Raw genomic sequence first — 16,863 nt, forward strand, 5'->3', positions numbered from 1 at the left:
ATTAACTGGGCCCTATAACGTAAAACTACTCGAATATGTTTTTATTCTCGTCTCCTGACGTAAACTGCCGACGCAAGCATCGGGCAATGACCCGCCGGCATTGTCTGAACAGACTAATCAAACGCTCTCGTCGTTTATAGGTCACTTTTGTTTGCTTTAAAAGCTAATAATATTACCTACACTGAGCGACTTGTCTTATCTAATTGGCTGACAAGAGGGGAGGAGCACTCTCAAGGGGAGAGGGATTCGATAGGGCCGAGCCAATGCACTGCAAATCGGTAACGGGATGAAGAGGGTCGTGCCTGCGTCTGCGATTGGTCCACTTTCCCTTACTTAGCGTGAAGTGGCTTGTCGAAAACCGCGACGGCATGCAATGAAAGGTTCAGAATGCTACTAAAGCGAATAAACAGAAAAGAGGAGTTGGCACAGCGAGGTCATGAACGTGCCGAAAGTGCTCGATAACTTCTTCAAAGAGAAGCTGTCGGACGTTTTTGGCAATCCGACCGGTCGACAGCTAGCCGCCAAGCAACAACTCGCCACGCGTGCCCAAACTGCTACCGGGTCGTATGTCTCCTACATTCAGGACGCCCTAGCCCTCTGTCATAAAACCGACACGTCCATGCCAGAGGCGGCCAAGGTTGGACACATTATCAAAGGCATCGCGGACGAAGAATTCGACCTTCTGGTCTTCATAAACTTATCGACTATCGACGCCATCATGAATGAATGTTGCCGATTCGAGCAGGCGAAGAGTCGCCGTATATACAATAAGTTTACACGACTTCCAAATACTGCAGCGACCTCTTCCTGTACCGACCCCACCGAGCAATCTAGCTCGCCACCACCAAGTGAAAACGTGACCCGAATTGTACGCCGCGAACTCGAAGCAGCGTTTCCTGCCTCGCCTCAGCAGACGTCTTGGAACAACAATGCTGAGACAATATCGCTGATCCAGTCCGTGGTTCGCCTGGAAATCACTAATATGGGTCTTCCCAGCGCCTTTTCCTTGAGTCGCCCTGACGCCGGCCCTGTTCCTATGCATCGGTACTATCGCAATCCACCTCACAGTGTCCGTTATCCCTACACTACCAGGAATCCATCGGACTGGCGTACACCTGACGACAGACCGATCTGTTTGTGCTGCGGCCGAATCGTTCACGTTTCCCATCACTGCCGGAGCCGTTGGCCGCCCCTCCTCGAAACACCTTCCTTAAAGGAAGTTCGCCCCGAAGTTCCTCACCCCGTCGCTTCTATGACACTTCCGACGCCACTACGTCGACTCGCCGCTTTGCTGCTCGCCCTCGCCTCAACGTCGTCAGCCACGTCTCCCCCAGCTTCACCGCTCGTTGTGGCCGACCTACCCAGGAACGTGCCAGCAGGAAAACTAGGCAATGCGGCCCCTCGAGGTGGTGCTGCAATGTAGCATTGGCCGCAAAATCCGCCTTTGACGCTGTTTACGAGGTATAACCTCCTTCACATCCAAGTTGATGGCACACCCGTCACAGCACTCATAGATACCGGAGCAGACATATCAATTATGACCAGCCGCCTACGCCGCCATTTAAAGAAAATTGTTACACCTGCCGTTACTCGGTTCGTACGAATCGCCGACGGCAGCACGGTGATCGTGGTCGGAATGTGTACTGCCCGTGTGAGCATTTTCGGCCGCCATACTGTCGTTATTTTCACTGTGGTTGACCAATGCCCCCATGGCCTCATCCTAGGCCTAGACTTCCTCTCCGCCCATTCAGCGCTCATCGATTGTTCATCAAGTATTGTTCGTCTTGAGCTACCTCTACTGGACGTTTCTCCAACACCACACGAAATTCGCCTAAAACCGATTGATTTTGTTCACGTTCCACCGCAGGTCTTGACATACATCGAAATGTAACCTTCTACGCCAGTTCCCGATGGTGATTACATCTCCGCTCCCATAACTTCCATCCTTCTCCCCCCCAACGTTTCTGACCCGCATACAATACTGAGAGTCAAGACAATCGCACGTATCTCCCAGTGGTGAATTTCGGGCTCACTAAGCAAATTCTGCATAAATATATCACCCTGGCTACGATCATTGCATGAGAAGTTATCTGCATTGATACTTTTGCCGTCGACGCTTTGTGTGAGCCTTTCTGGTCTGCCAAATATACTGACAACGACATTAGGAAAACGATCAACCCAAATCTCCCTCCTGCGGAGGCTGAACAGCTCTGCTGTCTATCGCTTTTGTACAAGGACATATTCTACCTGCACAACCGACCCTTACGCCAGGCGTCACTTGTTAAACATCGTATACATACAGGCGATCATCTACCGATCCATCGGCAGCCCTACTGAGTTTGAGCTTCGGAGCGCCACGTCATCAAAACGGAAGTTGACGAGATGCTAGCCAAGGACCTCATTGAGCCATCGCGAATTCCCTGGGCTTCCTCTGTCGTGCTGGTGAAAAAGAAGGATGGTGCATGGAGACTCTGCATCGATTACCGCCACCTCAACCGCATCCCCCGCTACCTTGTATTGATGAGGCCCTCGATTGCATATACGGGGCACAGCATTTTTCCTCTATCGACCTACGGTCCGGATATTGGCAAATTTCTGTGGATGATCTATATCGTTAAAAGACGGCCTTTATAACGTCTGATGGTCTTTACCCCTTCAAAGTTATGCCTTTTGAGCTATGCAACGCTTCGGCTACCATTGAGTGTATGATGGACTCGTTACTCCAAGGATTCAAGTGGTCGACTTGTCTCTGCTACCTAGATGATGTTATTGTGTTCTCGCCCTCATTCAGCCCACACATTGAACGCCTTTCAGCTGTACTTGGCGTTTTACGCAAGGCTGCTCTACAGCTCAATTCCAAGAAATGTAACTTCAGCCATCGTGAGAATACTGTTCTTGGACATGTCCTCAATGGGACTGGCATCCGACCGGACCCCGAGAAAATTCGCGCGGTGAAAGAGTTCCCTGTTCCACGTTCCGCAAAAGATGTTCGACACTTCGTGGATCTCCGCTCTTCCCTTCCGGCGCTTTGTTAAAAATTTTGCCAGCATAGGACGTCCTCTCACAGATCTCCTGAAGAAAAGTGTGCCGTTTTCATCACCCGGTTGGTGGCGACGCGGCAGCGTTTCACAGTTTGTGCGTATGACACATGCTGTGCTTGATTTGCTATGCAATAAAAATGCACGTGCTGGGCTGTGATAGCGTCAACATTACAATCATCCCAAGTCTGAAGAGAGCACTTAGAGCTGGCGTCTCAACAGCGTGCTGGCAACGTATGCAGAAGGATCACGTGAACAGGTGCCAACTAAATGCGTTGAAAGCGTGCACTCAATATCGAGGTCACCCAGGTCCGAAAGAAGCGTCGCGCGGAATAGTAGCGTCTTCGCCACACAGCGATACGTGGTGTCATGTCTGGTCAGGATGATGTTTAACCTTTTCAGATATTATGAACCATGACGCACAACAGCGCCTCAAGCTAACACGTCTCCCTTTGTGTACTGTCGACTACACAGACAAACAGCAGTTGGCATGGAAATTATCTTTTAACATCAACTCACCACTTTCGTATTGGGCTAAACGCTGAAGATATGACGCATTCGCCGGCAACATCACCGCTAATAATTGTCAAAGCAAACAGCATACAAAGCCTCGCTTACATCGATTCCCACAGTGCGTCCCGCAAAACACGGAGCCTCTTAAAAACATATTGAAGCGGCTAGAAAACGCTATAGATGGCTTGGTATACGATATGACGGAACATTGAATTTCCTTTAAACACAAGCTTAGCAGCTGAAGTATACTGTTATATATTCCATCTGCAGTAACAACCCACTCCTGGTCTCACCAGAGGCAATTTTGGTAAATTTTGGTGAATGCATTCAGACACCTAACTCAAGAACTTTTTCGATGTTTTTGTCTATAAGTGATTAAATTGCCGGAGTTAAAGTACGGTGACCGTTGGCGTTAAACAATAAAAGACGCCACAGTGAAACAAACTCGTAAGAAGCAACATAGTAATGTGACTTAAATGTTGAATAATTTCATACTGGAACTTCTACGAACAAAGGTGCATTATTCTGTTCAACCCAGGGCGCGCACACGACGCCAGGAAACTATCTTCTAGGCGCGGGTAGCAAGCGCTGACAGCAGAAGCGAACGCAGGTGTCGCAGTGATCGCAGCACGGTGGCTAGCAGGCAGAAAGTTTCAACAAACGGCCACTGCCGCACGCAATGGCTCGGTCGTGGGTTATGCTGTAGTTCTTACGTTGTGCTAGTTGTGTGCTGTTCTAAGCCGTTCTCGACATTTCTTGGATACTAACTGGAGCAATTTAACTGTGCGGACGCGGTTTGCCCTCTGTTTTGCATCAATGCTTTGTGACATCGGCTGTGTTCGGTGCTTGCGCCGACGGCTTACTACTACAATGGCGGAATCTGCGTTCGCCGCCTTCGTTGTTCTAGATGCGTCTTTGTACGTCGCACGTTCGGCTAGCACTTTTTTTCTGTAAGAGGAATAAGTTTTTCGTGTGATTTTTTCTAGGTGTGAGCAGCGACAATTATTGATGGATGGGCTCTTTTGGCCTAGCGGTATTCTTCATTCTTATACGAGGATTTTGCCAGTTTTCTTTACCGTTAACGCAGCACGAATCAGTCGAAGGGAGTGCATTTCAAGAGGACGCGCTGGCTGTAACCATGAACTAGACTACAGTCGCCCTATTTTCTGTCCTTTTCTTGTTGCATGGGTTACAGATTTGTGTGTGTGTGCTCGTGTGTCGGTGAATACACAGCATGTAGCGTTCACACTTTATAGCAAAACAAAAATATAACTGCAGTGCTTGCTTGGTTTATACAATACCAAGTGTAATCAACTGCTGATGTGAAAATTTCACTGGTGCTTCATTTTATATAAACGACAGAACTTGAAGCCCGAAAGGTGCTTCATCTGGGAGTGCAACTGCGACTGCTCGTCGTTTATTTAGTAATGAAGGTGGTTCACCTAATTTGTAATTGCAAATCTGTGTTCCAACAGACTTCATGCTCTCTCATTTTGTTCTTTTCACTGTATAGACGGCTGGCCATGCTTTTTGTCTCTTGGCGCTAGCTGGGTGACCGAAGCTCGTCGTTATGGTTAGTACAAGCCAATGTACTGTGCCCTCTCTAATCCTCCCAGCGCTTTCTTTGTGGGTTAAAACCAGGGAGCAATTCGCAGTGAAATAGCTAGTTGGAGTCTTACAGGCGATCATTTTTATACTGATTCCTTATAACCGGCCACTATTATTCTGAGTTTCTCAGCGCCAGTGTACACAGTTTACTTGTACTCCTACTTATAACAGTTTACTTATACTGCTACTTATTTGTACTGTTACTTATAGCTTATAAATATGCTATGACAGTGTACGTTACACTTTGTTTCTCTAATGCTCAAAGTATTTATACCAGTATGTGATGGGTTCTGAACTCTAAATGTTTTCTGTGTGATTTAGTTCTTTTTTACAGGAATTTACTGCGCATCATCAGCAAGGAGTCTAATTACATATCTTTGTGTGTGCTGCACAAGGGAAGCTTTGCCGCTACCACTGATAAAACATGGGCCGAGGCTTCTATACAATAGAGAACTTTGATTTAGCTGTACCACTATCTTCATTTGGCTGGTGCCTGGCGAATGAATCACATCACGCAGCTTGTGCTGACTGTTTTTACACCTTTTGTGAGGGGATCGCACCATCATGTGTGGAGGCACCCGCATATGAGATAGAGATGCTGTTGTTACATGTGCGTATCAAACAGGGATGATGCACAAGGTTTCAACAGTTTGCATAGGTGCTTTGCCAAATTATTCAACATTTAATTCTACCGTGTCCTGTTTTTGTCATCTATATCAATATTGTTGTTATGGAGATGTTGCGAGTATAGAAAAACTATATTTACAATATATATGCCCAGGATGAGTCAGAGTAGTTAAGGTGGCTGACCACCAACAGCACAAAGCAGCCAGCGTCTCCGATCTTTTTCCTCTGTCTTCATTCATGCTTCCGTAACAGGACCTCCGGGTGGCTAAGCGCCGTCTCCGCGCGTGGAAGGCGAAGAATTGCGAGCGATGTATAGCTTCAGCCGCGAAACGTGCACGACGTCAACAGGCGTCTGACTTGAGGATGCATCAAAGTGTGGCGGTGAAATCTCGTAATTTACGTTGTTAACTTGGTGAAGGACTTCATAAGGCCCTGTGTAGCGAGAGAGAAGCTTCTGGGAGAGGCCAACCCGACGATATGGTGACCAGAGGAGCACCCAAGCAGCTGGTGCGAACTTAACATCGTGGTGGCAGTGGTCGTAACGCTCTTTTTGTATATGGTGCTAGTCTAATAAACGAGATCGGGCGACTTGTCCTGCCATGTGAGCGCGATAGATGACTTCACGAGCATACTCATTTACAACACGTGGCACAGAAGGGGGTATGGCGGCAAACGGCAGTGTGGTGTCGCCTGCATATAAGAGATAAAAGGGTGAATATCCTGCGATGTCTTGTCGGGACGAGTTATACGTGAGCGTCACGTAAGCCAGCCTGGCGTCCCAATCGCGGTGATTATTGGAGACGTACATCGACAATATCTCTCTGATTGTTCGGTTGAGATGTTCCGTAAGACCATCCGTTTGCGGGTGGTAGACGCAGAACAGCTTGTGCTCAGTGGCAGAAGAGCGGATGAGTGCGTCGACAACTCGAGATAGAAACGAGCGGCCGCGGTCTGTAAGTAACTGTTGAGGTGCACCGTGGTGGAGAATGAAATCGTGGAGGAGAAAATTGGGGACGTCAGTTGCGCAGCTAGTCGGCAACGCCTGTGTTATTGCGTAGCGTGTCGCGTGATCAGTAGCGACAGCGATCCACTTGTTGCCTCTAGTCGTCGGAAAAGGGCCATGCAGGTCAAGGCCTACGCGAAAGAATGGTTCAGAGGGAACATCAATGGGATGGAGTCGCCCACCAGCTGCCAGGGGAGGTTCCTCCCGGCGCTGATGCAATTAGCGAGGTGCAACAGAACGACGCACAGAGCGGTAGAGACCCGGCCAGAAGAACTGGCGCCGTACGGGGTCGTATGTACACAAAACTCCAAGGTGTCCCACCGTCGGTGCATCGTTAAGTTGTTCGATAACGACGGGTCGCAGATGACGACGAAGGACAAGGAGCAACTCAGGGCCGTCAGGGTTGATACTGCGGCGGCAGAGGATGCCGTCGTGTAGCACGAACATGTGGCAAGTGCCGTCAGTGCTGCCAGATTGCACTCTGGCGATGATGGACTGTAAGAATGCGTCGCGTTGTTGTTCAGCGCGCATATCGGTCATGTCAGTCAAAGCCATCACGCAGCTCACCGGATCGTGCGCGACAATATCGGGAGGATCCACCGGGAGACGCGAGAGGCTGTCAGCGCCCTTGTGGAGGCATCCAGTCTTTTAATGGACACTAAATGAAAACTGCTGGAGTCGCAAAGCCCAGCGACCAAGCCGTCCAGTCGGGTATCGTAGGGAAGACAGCCAGCAGAGGCGTGGTGGTCTGTGACGACCGAAAACGTGCAGCCGCACAAATATGGCCGGAGCTTGACTACAACCCAAACTAAAGCCAACCACCCCCGCTCGGTGATGGAGTAATTTCTATCGGCAGGTGACAGCAGGCGGCTGGCGTAAGCTATCACGCACTCGGTACCATTCTGGTGTTGGGCGAGAACAGCGCCGATGCCATAGCCGCTTGCGCCAGTGTGGACTTCGGCTGGTGCAGACGGATCAAAGTGGGCAAGTATGGGAGGGGTGGTCACAAGCCCGATGAGAGCGGTAAACGCGTGAGCCTGCTCCGGGCCCCATGACAATGGCGTGTTCTTGTTAAGTAGATCTGTGAAAGGCCGAGCAACATGGGCAAAGTTCTTGACGAAACGGCGAAAGTAAGAACACAGGCCGACGAAAAGCGCACGTCAAAAGCAGAAGGTGGCACAGGAAATCTGCGTACGGCACGAAGTTTTTCCGGATCTGGTTGAACACTGGCTGCATCTACGAGCTGTCCCAAAACGGTGATCTGACGGCGCCTGAATTGACACTTCGTGGAGTTTTGTTGAAGGTAGGCTTTTCGGAAGACCGCAAGAATGGCAGATGATCAGGTAATGTGTCTGCCGAATGTGGGAGGAAAAACAGTAACGTTGTCAAGGTACCAAAGACAGGCGATCCATTTCTAGCCCAGCAGAAGAGAGTCCATCATACGTTCAAATGTCGCAGGAGCATTGCATAGGCCAAAGGACATGACTTTGAACTGACATAAGCCATCCGGCGTGATGTATGCCGTCTTCTCGCGGTCCATTTCATCAATTGAAATCTGCCAGTAGTCGGATCGAAGATCAGTGGACGAGAAGTATTTAGCTCCGTACAAGCAGCCCAAGGCGTCATCGATGCTTGGTAGTGGGTAGGCGTCTTTTCGCGTGATCTTGTTTAAGTGACGGTTATCGACGTAAAAACGCCAGGTACCATTTTCTTTTTCAATAGGATGACAGGCGAAGCCCAAGAGCTGACTGATGGTTCGATGACCCCTTTGAGGAGCATTTTGACCACTTCTGATTGGATGACTCGACGTTCAGCATGCGATACATGATAGGGACGCTGACGAATAGGATTCGTATCTCCAGTGTTTATACGGTGGTCAACAACAGATGTTTGGCCTAAAGGGCTGCCGCCGAAATCAAAGATGTCATTGTATAATTCAAGCAGGAGTCGTATGTCCATGGCCTATGCAGAGGTGAGGTCATGTGAAATCATTTTCGCGAAGTCATCCGTTAAGGAACCAGAGCTGTCAGCGGCAATTGGCGCTAATAAGTCACTCTCGGCATTGAGACTCTCAATGTCAAATTCGGAACCACTAGAAACACTGGCCAAGAACATGCCAGCCGGAATCACTTGAGGGCACAGGCTGAAATTCAGAAGCGGAAGAACGACGTCGTTTTTAGTAACCGTGGTGGGCGTATGTGGAACAGCAACGTTCTAGTTCAAAAGCACGTCGATGATGGGGCGAAGCACATATTCGCCCTCCGGAGCCTGTGGCTGGGCGGTCAAAGTGACGTAAGTAACTGCATCGGGCGACACACGCGCATCGCGAAGCGAGCACAAATGCGCTGGCACGGTGCTCGGAGCATCGGCGAGCTGAGGCAGTTCTAACTGAAGAACGCCGGTCGCGCAGTGGATGAGAGCAGAATGAGTGGATAAAAAGTCCAATCCAAGGATAACGTCGTGAGAGCATTTGTCAATCACAGCAAAGAGAACAGAAGTAGGGCGGCCGGCTATAATTAAACGCGCGGTACACATTCGAAGAACAACCAGCACGCCACCGTCAGCCACACGAAGCACTTGAGCAGCTGCTGGGGTGAGGACCTTTAAACGTCTATGCAGGCTAGCACTCATCACAGACACGTGGGCTCCAGTGTCGACGAGTGCTTGGACAGGTAAGCTGTCTATTTTAACGTGAATTACACTTCTCCTTGTGGGCACAGACAGATGACTTGCTGCAGTAGTCGTCGATCCAGCACCACCTCCGAGGGCTGCATTGCCTGGTTTTCCGAAAGGGTCCGGTCAAAAGCTACAGGGGGCGAAAGGCGACGTGGCTGCAGCGAACAGGAAGATGGACGACGTGTTTACGGTGAACGAGACTGGTGTCCGCGCGTCGAGGGTGAGCGGCTGTACCACGTGTTCCTAGCAGAGTTGTCGACGCTGTTAGACTCGGCGGTGGGCGAAACATTGCGGATATTACCATCAAAATGGCTCAGGTTGGTCGGCGTGTGAGATGTTGAGGGCCACGTGTTGCGACAGTATCGGGCGACATGACCAATGCGGCGACAGATGAAACTTATTGGCCGGTCGTTCATAGTTATCCACTCAGTCGGGTTACGATAACGTGGAGAGAAGCGTCAGGGTGGAGCGAAAATAGTAGAAGGACGTTCGATAGCGTTGGGATTGGGGACAGCGCACACAGACTGTAAACCAATGTTTTCAAGTTCCTGGCGAACGATGGCTTGTTCGAGGGGAACTGGAAATGTGGTAGCATCAGGGCTACGCGAACAGAAAGCTGCGGGCGGCATCGCATCCAATTCACGTCTAACGATTCACACCACGTCCTCTGATGGCGACGCATGCTGCTGTGCGGGTTGATCTTCACACGCTGATGTTGCGGCAGTATTGGGGAGTCTGGCGAATTGTTGCAAGACGCGTCGGCTTTTGGCCTGCTCAAATTGTGAGCACTCATTAATGATTGCATCAACTATGGAGCAGTTCTTGCACACGAGCAGACTAAACGCGTCGCCAGCAGTGCCCTTAAGCATATGGCCGACGTTCTCAGCTTCTGTCATGTCGTGGTCGGCTTTACGACAAAGTGCCAGCACGTCCTGGATGTACGAGTCATAGGACTCCGTCGGGGATGGGCCACGGGAGGCCAGTTCCTGCGTTGCGGCAATTTTACGGCCGGCTGGGTTGCTAAACAACTCTGTCAATTTGTCTTTGCAATGGTCCCAGCTGGTTAGCTCCTCTTCATGGTTATCTTACCACACCTTTACCGTGCCTCTTAGGTAGAACAGGTTAGCTGGCATAAGTGTAGGGTCCCATATGTTAATTCCACTCACGTGTTCCTACATGGCCACCCATTCTTCAGCATCGGCACGATCATTCCCACAGAAAGTTCCAGGATCCTTTGATTGCTCAAAGATAACCGAAGGTTACAGCGACATAGCTGGCAACAGTGACGTTTCAGGCGGCAACGACGTTGATCCCGCGTGCTCACCGTCATTCATGGTACGGACGGTGATGCGACATCCACTAGGGAGCTCCGTTTCAGGCCGTGGTACACAGCACCTCCACCAATATGTTACGGGCATGTTGCGAGTATAGGAAAACTATATTTAACAATATATATAGAGGATGAGTCAGACTAGTTAAGATGGCTGACCACCAACAACACGCAGCAACCAGCGTCTCCGATCTTCTTCTTCCTCTATCTTCCCTCATCCTTCCCTAACAATATCATTAGGGGTGTTATCAAAATTTAGCAACTTATTTGCCTTGGCATTCAGGTTAGGCAGCTACATTGACCTTTCACTAGGTAAGCAATTATTCAACATGGACCATTACTTGAACACATCGTTTTCTATTTAGTGGCTTCTCAAATGCTTGTCAATGCAGATTCTCAAAATTACTAAAGGCTATTGATGAACTGATGAATTTGTCACCTCTACCAAGCTCTTTTCACTTGCTGGCGCAATCAGTATGTTAACATTTCCAAGACAGGGCGTAATGTTCTTGTTTCATCACATCAGGAAATACTTTCAGTTTTGCATGACGTCGCATCCAAGGTGATGCGTTAGTGGTGCGAGTTATCGCCTTAAGTGAATTTGGGCTACATAAAGGTATATCAACAAAAGTGACTGACGCAGCCCCAGAAGCCCTGCTTTGGGATACTATATTATTTCCAGTCCTTCGTTAGCTATCTGCCGACCCTGTACTATATCATGTTTAAGTTTGATAAAAGGCGACTACTACATAGTGAAGAATGACCGAATTGCTTCTGATTTATTTGTATAATTCTCTATTGTTCTAATCAAGGTAATACATCATTTACCTGCAGAATGGAAAACTGTCTTAAACTTTGTAGCGAAGAAGACAGGTGTGTACTCAGGCGCTACGTCAGCGCCTCGCACGAGAACAGAGCTCGCGCGCTCGGTTTTTGACGCTTGATCAACAGACCTACCTGTGTATCGTGTAGCGTTCTGGCTGGTAAATAAACTGCCTTTCATGTTTGCTGGAGGTTGCTAGGATGTCCCCAACCCTGGAACTCCGCAGTCGGAAGTTGCCAGCCATCATGCCTGACGACGCAAGCCAAACACCACCACCGGCATCGCCCACACTTCTCAGTTGCGGATCGCTGCGTCTACTGGATCCAGCAATCGTCAGCGGCTCCGACGTAAACAACGACTAGCTCTCATTCTATGAATGCGTGAGTACCCATAACAGATGGAACGATGCTGACAAGTTGAACAACGCGGTCTTTTACCTCACGGGTGTCACGAAAGTGTGGTTCCGCAACCATGAATCTGACCTTCGTACCTGGTCTGACTTCAAGACGAACTTCCCGCAAGTTTTCTGTCGCCCCACATTGCGAAAGCTTCGTGCCGAAAGGCACTTGCGCAACTACTCCCAGCAGCCAGGTGAGTACATCTCCAACAACGTAGAAGGCGTCATCGACCTTTGCAAGCCCGTGAATGCATCAGTGACCAAATCCGATAAGATCCGTAACATATTTAAGAGCATCGAAGACAACGCCATTGAAGTGCTCCTATTAAAAAACCCGCAGACCGCCGTCGAAGTCTCTGATCTTTGTCAGAATTACGATGAACTCCGCCGACAATATCCCCTGACCCGGCGTTCTTACGCGCAGGATGCCTCTGTTTCGAGCTTAATCGCAGTTCCCGACCACAGCCCTTTGCTCTGTGAGATCAAATAGTTCATCCGTGCCGAATTCGCTCGACCAGTGTTTCTACTCACTGCCGTTCGAAGTTGTACAACTTCAAACGGCAGTGAGGCAAACATGGCGCACGCACGCCACGTTTCACTCCAAACCTAGCTGCGACAAATGATACAGGAGCAAGAAGTATCTGAGGCTACACTGTCCCCGCGTGCACCCGCGTCGGCGCCTACACCTGTAACTTGCGCTGAAGTTGCAGCGAGGACTGTGCCACCGACATTCTCGCCACCACAGCCCGCTGTACAAGCACATCCGCCCACGTTTATCGCAAGGGTGCGAGCCAACACTGGACCATGGCGCACGCCCAACAACCGCCCAATATGATTCTATTGGGGCATCCCTGGTCATGCGGAACGGTTCTGTTGCCGTCGGTCATGGCTTCACCGAGCTGACCAATCTGCGCCATCCTACGACCCTCCAGTTCCCTTCTCGTTGCCTCGTGAATCAGGTCCAGCTTCTCTACGCAGTACCAAATCTGCCCACGAACACCCCTCGCCATTTCCCCGACGCCGTTCACTTTCGCCACTGCGTCTAACAAGGAAACTAGTCCGAATAAGAAAACTAGTCGCCACAGTTCCTGAGGCAAGAACTGCGTCTATGTCGAACAGCACAAGGCCTCGGTATTCTCTGACGAACGTTATTGAAGTATCTGTAGATGGAATTGTTGCACTTTAACTATTTGACGCAAGAGCCACCGTTTCTGTAATTACAAAAAAACTTTGTCGCTCGCTAAGAAAAGTAATGGCCCCCTTGTTTGCCCTGTCGCTTCGCGCAGCAAGCACACAGTACATTAGCCCTGTTGCTGCATGCGCTACCCGCATCACCATTCAAATACTCACGTATGCAGTCGAGCTTGTCGTTTTGTCTTCATGCTCGTAAGACTCCAAATTGTGGTGGGACTTCCTTTCCGATCACGAGGCCGTCGTTGCTGTTCTCGCACCGAAGTGGAATTTTTGCCGCTTTCTGACGCCCACCTTCATGATGCGGATAATTCCGGCGCCAAGCTGCTCGCTGCTGATTACACTACGATACTTCCACACTCATCTGTGATTGTAACTGCCTGCTCCAGCGGTTTTACTGATGCCACTGCTCTTTTTACGCTGTCACACATTTTTTTCATCGACGATGTTCTCTTCCCTTCGCTGTCATCACTGTCAGTGGAAGCTTCACTCATATGCTTCTCACCAACGGTTATGCCTCGCCCCTCACTTTGCGTCGCAGTGAGTGCCTTGGACGCCTTGAGGGCACTCTATGTGTTCGACGCCCCTTTTGATGGTACTAGCTCCGAGATCAGTACATTGGCTTGTTGCCCTGCTTAACCCCCTGTCTCGGCCGGACGTGTCCGACAGTTCTATGGGTGCCAAACTGAACTCTGCGCAACGTTCCCAGCTACTCAACCTGCTTCGGAAGTACTCCTCTACATTCCGTTCTCAACAAGCGACTTTGGGCCGCACATCGACGGTGTATCCCGAGATCGATACGTGCGCCTACGCTGCGCTGCGCCAGCGACTTTATTGCGTAGCACCTACTGAGCGCCGTGCTATTGAAGACCAAGTCAGGGATATGCTTCAGCGCGGAGTTGTTCAACCTTTTAGCAGTCCCTGGGTGTCCCCTGTAGTCCTTGTGAAGAAAAAGTACGGATCCACCCACTTTTGTTTGGACTATCGCCGTCTTGCCAAGATAACGCGCAGAGACGTATATCCTTTGCCGCGCATTCACCACGCCCTCCATTCGTTGCAAGAAGCGGAACCCTTTTCCTCACTCGACTTACGTTCCGCCTATTGGAAAGTGCACATGGCTCCAACCGATCGCCCAAAAGTAGGTTTTGTAACGCCAAACGCCCTGTATGAATTTAACGTTATGTCGTTTGGTCTTTGCAATGCTCCGGCGACTTTTGAACGGAAGACGAACAATCTCCTCCGTCGTCTAAAATGGAAGACGTGCTTAGGTTACCTTGATGACGTGGTACTTCTTTATTCTGACTTCGCCTCTCCTCTGTGCCGTCTCGATCAGGTCTTGCAGTTCTTAGCTAACGCAGGCCTCATTACTCAATATAAAGAAATGTAGCTTTGGATTCAAGCAACTAACGATACTACAACACGTGGTTTGCAAAGACGGCATTTTAGCCGAAGCTACCAAACTTCGCGCTGTCACTGATTTCCAGAAACCAACAACTCTGAAGGAACTTCGAAGCTTCATCGGGCTCAGCTCAAACTTTCGTCGTCTTCTCAGGAATCTTACTTCTATCATTGCTCCGTTAACCCAACTTTTGCGACGTAACACCGGCCCTTTTTACTTCGTGCCCAGCTTGTGACGACGCATTTGCAACATTGCGCAGTGTGCTCACATCGCTGCCCGTACTGCGCCATTTCGACCCCATGGCTCCTCAAGATCTTCACCCGGACGCCAGTGGCGTAGAAATTGGTGCTGTCCTCTCTCAGCGCTAAAGTGAATACGGCAAATACATGGTAGCCTACGCCAGCAGGACACTAACAAAGGCCGAATATAATTACTCCGTCACTGAAAAGGAGTGCTTAGCTATCATTTAGGCCCTTGGAAATCTCTCTAGCTCCCCCATATCAAGTGACACGACTTGCTTCTCTGCCATCGACTCCGTGTTTCCGTCGCCAGCGCTCATCGATAGAGCACCGCAGAGATGCGTAGATTGCGGCTCTTATGGATTGCATGTCTGACTCACCGCTCTTCCCGTAGTCTCCGATGACAAGCTTTTTACTTTGCAGTACGGGATGGACTGCTCTATCGCAGCAACTACGCATCCAACAGTTGCGAAGTGTTGTTCGTCGTCCTTTGCCACTTCCGCGGAGATGTGTGCTCCGCTTTCCATGCAGACCCACGTGTACGCACGCTGACCTCTTCAAAACATACACCAGGCTCCGCTTGCGCTTTTATTGGTGTAGAATGTACACTTTTCTCCAGAAGTACATCTGCTCACGTTTAGAAATGCCAACGCCCCCAGTCTCCTGCTCGCCGTCCTTGTGGTTCTTTGCAGCATATCACCTGACCCTCTTGACCACTCGAATGCGTCGGTATCGACCTCTGCGGCTCTCTACCATGCACACCTGCCCGGAATCACTGCTTTGTTGTTGACGTATTACGCATTATGCAGGAATAGCTGCCCTACCAACCGTCACAACCCATGATGTTTCGTTCTTCCTCTTACGACTTTTCATACTTCACAATGATGTGCCCCGGGAACTTGTCAGTGGCAGAGTACGTATCTTCCTTTCCGAGGTAATTAACGCGCTCTTTACTGCATGCCGTAAGGTCTATGGCACCACTGCTGCCTGTCACCAGCAGACAAATGGCATGACTGAGCGATTCAATCGCACTTTGGGTGATATTCTATCCATGTACATTCCGTCCGACAACACCAATTGGAACCTCACTTTACCATATGTGACCTGCGCATACAACGCCACCTCACAGGCCACGACAGGCTTTTCCCTATTTTTCCTCGTATATGGCCGTGAACGTTCCAGCACCTTCGATACGATTCAAATCTCCCTTACGCCTGACTCATCCGAGTGCACGCCGCTGTCTGAAGCTTCCAGATGAGCTGAGGAATGCCGCCAGCTAGCCCGCTCTTTTACGACTGAATACCAATGGCAGCAAGAGTTCTGTCACGATGACGCCCAACCCACCAGCTCATATCATCCGGACTCTGGTGTGGCTCTGGATACCTTCCACCACGCCCGGTCTTTCCTCTAAACTCCCAGCCAAGTACCACGGTCCCTACCGCGTCGTGCAACGGACGCCCCCTGTCAATTACCTCGTCGAGCCTCTCACGTTGTTCGCTGACTTAGGGCTCCGTGGCCGTCAGACGGTGCACGTGCAGCGACTCAAACCTTAATGCGACCCGCCCGTCCTAGCATCCCCTTGATTCGCCAGGATGGCGGCCTTTTCTCCAGAGGATGTTGTAGCGAAGAAAACAGGCGTGTGCTTCAGGCGCATCGTCAACGCCTCACTCGAGGATAGAGCTCGCGGGCTCGGTGTCTGACACTTCATCAACAGATCTGTCTGTGTGTCGTGCAACATTCTGGATTTTTAAATAAACAACCTTACAACTGATTAAATTTTGCAGGAGATTCTCATACGTGTTTGACGAGTTGACAAGTGCCTTTTTAGCCGCGAAGCCCCATATCATTAATCTGAATGCTGACTCTGACTTTCCTCTGCATTTTGATAACTTTATACCAGGAAATATACTAGTAAATCTAAACGCCATCACAGACATATCTTAAGAGCCCCATAAATTAAGAGAAACGAGTGCTTAAATTAAAGGCGCAAGGTCTTCTGCTATGGGCAGAACGCGACGC

General features: G+C 49.9%; 1 protein-coding gene across 1 annotated transcript in view; it reads right to left on the reverse strand.

Annotated features, from left to right (window-relative positions):
• The window catches only part of LOC142574404 (uncharacterized), a 155,333-nt gene that overhangs the window by 69,362 nt on the left and 69,108 nt on the right, over positions 1 to 16,863 (reverse strand). The gene's annotated exons all lie outside the window — the stretch shown is intronic.

The sequence above is a fragment of the Dermacentor variabilis genome, chromosome 3, assembly GCF_050947875.1.
Source record: "Dermacentor variabilis isolate Ectoservices chromosome 3, ASM5094787v1, whole genome shotgun sequence".
Lineage (NCBI taxonomy): Eukaryota > Metazoa > Arthropoda > Arachnida > Ixodida > Ixodidae > Dermacentor > Dermacentor variabilis.